Genomic DNA, 7,004 nt, shown 5'->3' with positions numbered 1-7,004 from the left:
ATCTTCCCGTGTGACCCCGGGCGGGCCCGTTCCCCCCCACACCCCGAGTCTCAGTGTTCTCACTGGCAAAACGAGCGAGGTGAACTTGGGAACCTTCTAGCTCAGAAAGTCTGTGACCGTGGTCGCTGCAAAGCTGTGTTGATGTCGCACTCCCTGGTTTAGCACAAGGGCGAGAACGGGACTGGTGGATTCTGGCCAGGGGTGAAGAAGGGTACAGTGGCAAGGATTTCATTTCCCTTGACACTGGAGTGCGGGCCTCTTGTGGAGGCCGTTTGTGGAGCGGGTGGGGGATCAGGAGCTGACAGAGCGTCTCTGCCCAGGCCTCACAGACACCCCTGTTAGCAGCCCAAGCCCTTCTCCTCCTGCCCCCACCCAGCAGAAGGGAGCTTGGCAGTGGCAGCAAAGGAGAAGCTGGAGTGAGAACAGCTGCTGGTCAGGGCCCTGGGCACGTCCTGCTCGCCCCCTGCAGGCCCTGGCATGGGGGACAGGGCTGAGAAGGGGCTGAATGCCTGCTGAACTGAGCCTTCAGACAACTTTCTGGATCCTGCCTTCAGAATGTCCAAGGCGTCACGGCTCCTCCCAGTAGCGTCGAGAAGTGGAGGGGAACATGGGGCATGGCCCCTCTTGTCCAGGTGGCACGGGTCTTAGGATCCAGTGACCAGGGGGCCTGGCTCTCAGGCCCTCCCTGGCCTTTCCCCCACTCAGCCCACTGGCCCAACCCTCTCACCACTGCTTCCCGGTAATGGAAAGGGCAAGCCTGGGTGCTCACAGTCTAGAAAGCCCTGTGCCAAAACCTCCAGTTCCTTCCTGTGGGGTCCTTACCATGGATGGACCCATCCTACCTCATTTCTTACAGATCTGGTGACAGCATGCATACAGAAGGGAACTTTTCCTGTGTTTGTGATTCAAATGACTTGGGAAGACTTTGGTTCAGGAAATGCTGGGGTCTTAGGGAAAAGCTTTGCATGTCCAAATTAATTCCTTCTGTTGTCCTTTGCCAGCCTCCCCCGTCTCTGGCACTCCCTCCGCCTTTCTCCTCCGCTGTGTGGGGCGTTGGAGGTGCCTCACTCTGGAGTCCGGCAGCTGGCCAGAGGGTCTAACAGGGAGCCTCGGGGATTACCCTTGGTGGGGCCCGTCCAGGCAGGGAGGCCCTGGGCCTGCCCTCCGGCGTTCCCCATCCTTCCCTCGTGCGAGGCTCCAGCCAGCCCCCACCACCCTGTACCCTCACTGTCACTGCTGTTCCCTCCACCTCTCTGGTCCCTCCCCTCTGCCAGTCTCCTGGGCTGCTCCGAGCTCCAGCTGGGTATCTCTGGGGGGCGGGGGTACGCAGGAGCTCAGTGAGGAAGGGTACAGAGATTAGAGCTCATGACAGGAACAGAGAATAGGGCCCACAGTAGGAGTGGGGGAGAGAGGGCAGGCAGGGCCTTGGGAGGCTGCCCGCTGCCCTCCCCGCCCCTCCCCTCCCCTCCCCTCTGGGTTTTAGCTGCCTCAGCTCTAGCCCTGAGCCCCTTAATCTGGTGATCAGTGTGTGTGTGGGGGGTGGGCTGGCAGAGGCTTTAGGAGGTGACAGGGGATCTCGGGCGTCGCACTCCGCTAACCGAGCGGCACGCAAAGCCAGGGAATCACATTCCAAGCGCGGCTCCCCCTCCTGAGGCTGGACCCAGCATGAGCGGTGCCCAGTGGAGGGCCGGGCACAGGCCCTGCATGCAGCCAGTGTCACCTTCTTTGTTCCTCAGGAAGAAAACTCCCAAGACTGAGGCTCTCCGGCCATGTCTGCTTGGCTAGGGTTTTATTGTTCGGTAGCTGTCCCCACCCTTACCCCAGCCTCCCAAGTCCTCCAGCTCCCCTTTCCAGGTAGAAATGGACATCTGTGACTGGTGGGGATTCCTTCCTCTGACAACCTGTCGGGGCTGGTCAGAAGAGAGGGATTTGTTCTGGAACTAATGAAGTAGGCTGGGCAGCGTGCCTCCTCTGCTCACCAGCTTTGACCGAACAGCCCTGAGAGAACCCCGGGGAGATAGGAAATTGAGGCAGGGATGCTGAGCACAAACCCACGTGGTTTGGAGGCTTCTGGCGTACCAGGCCGGGGTGGCCCCAGCCGGGGACTTGAGCTGGAGAGGAGAGACGGGAGGAGCTGCTGGGGGACGAGATCCAGATCGGAGCTCTGCTTCTGGCCTCCCTGTGCAGCAGCTCCCCCCTGACTCTCGGTGTCTCTCAACCCTCATCTGCAAAATGGGCAGACTAATCCCTAGCTCTGAGCTGCTCTGGGGAGTGTTAAGTACATGGGGAACATCAAATAGGGTTCATTTTCTTTCTTCCACTTCCCCGTTAGGTATGGGGCAGGTATGAAGGCGTTGAGCTTCTCAAGGTCAGTTTATACAGCTGGGATTTGAGAGAGGGAGACAGCGAGGAGATACAGAATATTTAACCATGGGCACTGGCCAGTCACAATGGCATCTGGCCCAAATCATCAGCCCAGGGAGGAGGGCACAGCTGGGCGGGAATAAGTGCGTCTTTGTGTTTTTCTGTCCCGACACATGTCTGTCTGTCTGTTCATCAGCAAGCATGCAGACTTCCCTCAAGGGCAGTTCCTGACAAGGTTGGAGGATGTGGGGTCCCTGGATCTCTTTTGCATTCTGAGCAGCTCAGGTCGGCCTGGCATGGGGTCCCGTGCCCCACCTGGCAGAGGACCCAGCAACACAGGGCAGTGAGCTGAGGTCCTTCCCAGCTTCGGGCCCTTGCCTCACTGGGTGAAATCCTTGCCTTTGAGGGCCCAGGGTGGCCTGGTAGAGTGACAAGGGCCTAAGAAGACACAGCCCTACTCACCTGAAAGTCAGAGACTTGGACCCCAGCCCATCTTCCTGCTGAATATGAATAGCCTTGGGTGAACCAGCTCCCGTGCTGGACCTGGAAAAGGAGCATTGGATTGAATGGCATTGAATGTGCCTCAGCTGTAACGTTTTATAATCTGGAAGTTGTTCCTGCTTTCTCTCCTCTGTTACCTGCCAAGGGTCGGTCTGTACTCCCAGGCCCCGGCTCTCAGGAAACCCAGCCCCCGTAGCTCCCTTCAGGTTGCCCTGGGATGCAGGGAGGCACCTTCACCCAGAGGCTACAAACATGAAAACCCAGCTCAGTGCAGGCAAGTGACATGAAGCTGGGCGGTGACCTGCCCTGGAGCAAGACCTAGGCGGGAGAGCACATCTTAGCCGAGTTTGCTCCCAGCCTCTGATCTGGAGCCTTCTCTGCTGTTTCTCTTTTCTCTGATGAGTGTTTACCCTGGTGGCTCTGTTTGCCACCGGCTGGCCCTCAGGCTGGCCTTGCAGTGTTCCCCCTGGGGCTCGCCCCACCCTACTTCCTCAGGCCAGGGCCTTTAGACTCTAAGCCCCCAGAAGCAAAGCCTGGGGGAAAGGCTACTTCTCAGAGCCCGGCCCCTCTCCCCAGCACCCCGGGCCAGGTGGCTGTGCCGTGGTGTGGGCATAAATGTGGGCCGTGGAGTCAGGTGGATGTGGGCTCAAGGCCTTTTATGGCCAGTGTGACCTGGGGCCAGCCCTTTACCTCTCCTGAGCCTGTTTTCTTATTTCTACAATGAGAATAACCACACCCTTTTCATCACGTTGTAGTGAGGCCTAGAGATAATACAGGTAAAACACCTTGAAATTATACGGTTACTCTCTTTCAGCTCCCAGTGCCAGCTAAACCCGCGGGTTCCAGAGGCCACAGACATAAACCGTTCTTTCCTGACCTCTTGCCTTTGAGTTTCAGGCCTGCTGTGCTGGGGACGTTCTGGAACAATCTCGGGGGAGTTCCTCCCCCTAGCCCCAGGGAGCAGAAATACCTACTTTCAGCCCTAATAATACCTGAATGAGATTTATAGGACACCTTCCTCCCCAGAGCGCAAAGCTCCTTCTCACATGTTGTTCTCTTATCTTTAGATTGTCCTGGGAAGTGTGATGGGACAGCCTCTTTTCAGCTTCTCTGAAGATGGAGACAGGAACGGTGGGTTTTGCTGAGGTCACAGGATTGGAATCCAGAGCCACGCCACTCCAGGACACGGGAAGTCATCAGCCGGGGAAAAGCAGAGCAGAAAGGGAAGATGCAGGAGCCACTGTCCTGAGGCTGCAGTGGTCAGGGGCCCGGATGGAGGAGGCGGCCGTGGGCAGAGGCTCAAGCTCCGCTCCCGTCCCTGCCCATCTGGGACTTGGCGAAGGACCTGGGGAGACCTACCACGACCATCCCGCAGGGAGGGGCCTTGGCCTTTGGCCTGTGGGCTCCCATTTCTACCCTTGGCACACCAGGTCTGAGGGCCTCTGGCCGGGTCTCCAGCAAACAGCCACTCTGCCATCCATATTTCCACCCCGGAGGAGTGAGGGCAGCATGCTGGGAGGTTGCCAAAGCAAGGGGCTCCAGCCTTCTAGGAGTTAACGACTCCCTTTCCCCAGCTGTCCTCCCCTTGGTGCTCCTCTTCCTCCCTCCTCCTGCTCACAGCAGGCAGGGCCTGGACCTGGGAGCCATGCCGCTGTGCTGTTGCCACGGGAGCCGGGAGGCAGATCTGAGCTATGCAGGGAAAAGGCCCAGCCTGTCAAAGTGTCTGAGATGAACCGCCGCCGTCCCCGTGCAGCTGGGCTCAGATGTGTCTCGGCTCTTGTTCTGTGCCTGAGAATGGCGAAGCCCAGTGAGGTTCAAGGGCAAACTCACTATTCATTAGTCAGGGGTTCTTGACGTCCCGTCTCTCCCAGGGATGGGATTCCGCCCCCCCCTTCCTCTTTCCCTCCTGTGACACATTCCTGGGTGCCTTTGGTGAGGAGTACACCCTCCTCTGCCCAACCCCCTCTCCAGAAGCCCCTAAATAAACTCCCCCCAAGGAGACCAGGCAGGGCAGAGACAATGGCCACAGGAAACCATTCAGGCGGGACTCTAGCCATGCTGGCCCGCCCTCTGCTCCCAGCACCCTTGTGGGCCCCACTCCCCTCTGACTCAGGGTTACCCCGGGCCACCAGCACGCACAAGCCCAGACAGGACGAAGCCACTGGCCACTGCCCTCGGGACAACAGGCCCATTCTCACAGGGCTCCTTAGTTGCCTTCATAGCCTGGATCTCACACAACTGGCTATTTTGGTGCCTTTCTCTACCATCATGTGTCTATTTTAAGACACTCTCAAACACTGTTGGCTGGAGAATGTAAATCATACAGTATGTTCTGTAATGTGGCTGTATCAGAATGTAAAAGACGTACTTAGTGACAAACTACACTGCTAGGAATTTACTCTATGGTTATATATGTAAAAATTTCCAAAGAAGTATGTACAAGGATGTTTGTCAGAGCATTTTCTTTTTAAGAATGTAAGAACATGGAAATGAAGCTATGGTCCATTCATACGGTGAAATATTATGCAGCTGCAAAAATCACTGTGGTAGATCTCTCTATAAGCTGATATGGAAGGTTGGCCAGTATATACTGTTGCATAAAGAGAATAAATTGCAGAACAGGCAATAGAGGATGATCTTATTTATGTGTATTTGAAAGTCCTAAGTATGCTTATGTCCGAAGAGTTTCTGGAAATATGTATTGGAAGGCTGTCTCTGGGGAGTGGGGATGGACGGATTCCTTCTGTACTGTTAAATGTTCTTTCCATGCTCGTGGAATACTTTCGTTGAAAAATATAAAGACGCTATTTAATATAATGGGCTTAACTTCTATTAACCAACTTAGGGTAAGAGCTCCAAGAGGATGGTTGGTGATGTTGCAGGAGAAAAACATCCCAGAAACTCTGCCATTGGCCATTTTCAGGCCTAAGAAGCGCACATCATCATCGTCATGGCTACTGTGGTTAATTAAAAGCCTACTAAGTGCCAGGCTTAGTATCTCTGGGTCTTGCCTCAGTGGATATCATTCCAGTTTCACCATATGAAAGAGTAGTTGATTGGTTTGTCTGAGCTCCTCAGCAGGGAGGGGGTTGGGGGGTTCCCTGTTTCACTGGGAATAGACCTCACCCCTCTGCCTTCCAGAGCTGCCTTTTTGGGAGAGGATCTTGGAAGCGCCAGCCTAGCCACCTCCACCCCACCACCCCCCCGCAACCGGTCCAGTCGTGGGGCTAGGCTGGGGCCAGGGTTGGGGAGAAGGTGCCCCCATCCACTGCCCCTGCTACCCAGCAGAGGTGTCATCATGCTGGGGGGCTGGTTGGGCTTGGGCCAGCGGGGAGAATGGACGGGGCTGTGAAAGGCCCAATTTGCATAAGCAGCATGTTTCATGAGAGAGACATCATCGTCTGCGGGTGCCCAGTGCCAATTGCCTCCTCTATCTGCTTCGCCCCTGCCCCTCCCCCCCAAAAAGTAAGTGGACCAGCAAGTGTCTCTGAGGAGGCAGCTCAGGGTGGGCTATACCCACTGCAGGCTGGGGTCGGCCTCTCCAGGGCACCACCCCCACCCCCACCCACTGCAGCCTGAGAGGGGAAGGGAGAACAGGCACCGCTGACCCAGACTGAGCAGGTGCGGGAAACCCCACAGGGGTCCCTGGGGCCTGGGTGGTAGCAATGGTCGCCCCAAATAAGCTGTGGGGCCAGCAGAGAGAAGAGGAAAGAAGCATTAAGAATGACCACACGAAAAGTGGTGACTCCTCGTAACTCTGTGGGCTGCAAGTATTTTTTTTTAAAGATTTTATTTATTTGAGAGAGAGAGAATGAGAGCACGAGAGGGAAGAGGGTCAGAGGGAGAAGCAGACTCCCCGCTGAGCAGGGAGCCCGATGCGGGACTCGATCCCGGGACTCCAGGATCATGACCTGAGCCGAAGGCAGTCGCTTAACCAACTGAGCCACCCAGGCGCCCCTGTGGGCTGCAGGTATTAATTGGCACATTCATTTTAGGGATGAGGACGATGAGGCACAGAAAAGTTGTTACAGGTCCCAAGCCACACACACAATTAGTGCCAGAACTGAGGTTGAAAGCCAAGTCTCTTTGACTCTAAAGTCTGTATTCCTAACCCCAAAGCGATCCTGTTTGGCCTGGGC

General features: G+C 56.2%; 1 long non-coding RNA gene across 1 annotated transcript in view; it reads left to right on the top strand.

Annotated features, from left to right (window-relative positions):
* LOC141370800 (uncharacterized) overlaps positions 1-5,663 on the top strand; it is a 10,297-nt gene extending 4,634 nt beyond the window's left edge. The window contains exon 3 of the long non-coding RNA XR_012375168.1: positions 3,933-5,663. This is a non-coding gene — a long non-coding RNA (uncharacterized lncRNA). The remainder of the gene's footprint in view (positions 1-3,932) is intronic.
* Positions 5,664-7,004: the final 1,341 nt, after the last annotated feature.

Source organism: Callorhinus ursinus, unplaced genomic scaffold (genome assembly GCF_003265705.2).
Source record: "Callorhinus ursinus isolate GAN/ISIS: 27379988/994484 unplaced genomic scaffold, GSC_fseal_2.0 scaffold45, whole genome shotgun sequence".
NCBI lineage: Eukaryota > Metazoa > Chordata > Mammalia > Carnivora > Otariidae > Callorhinus > Callorhinus ursinus.
This window is presented reverse-complemented; position numbering and strand designations above follow the sequence as displayed.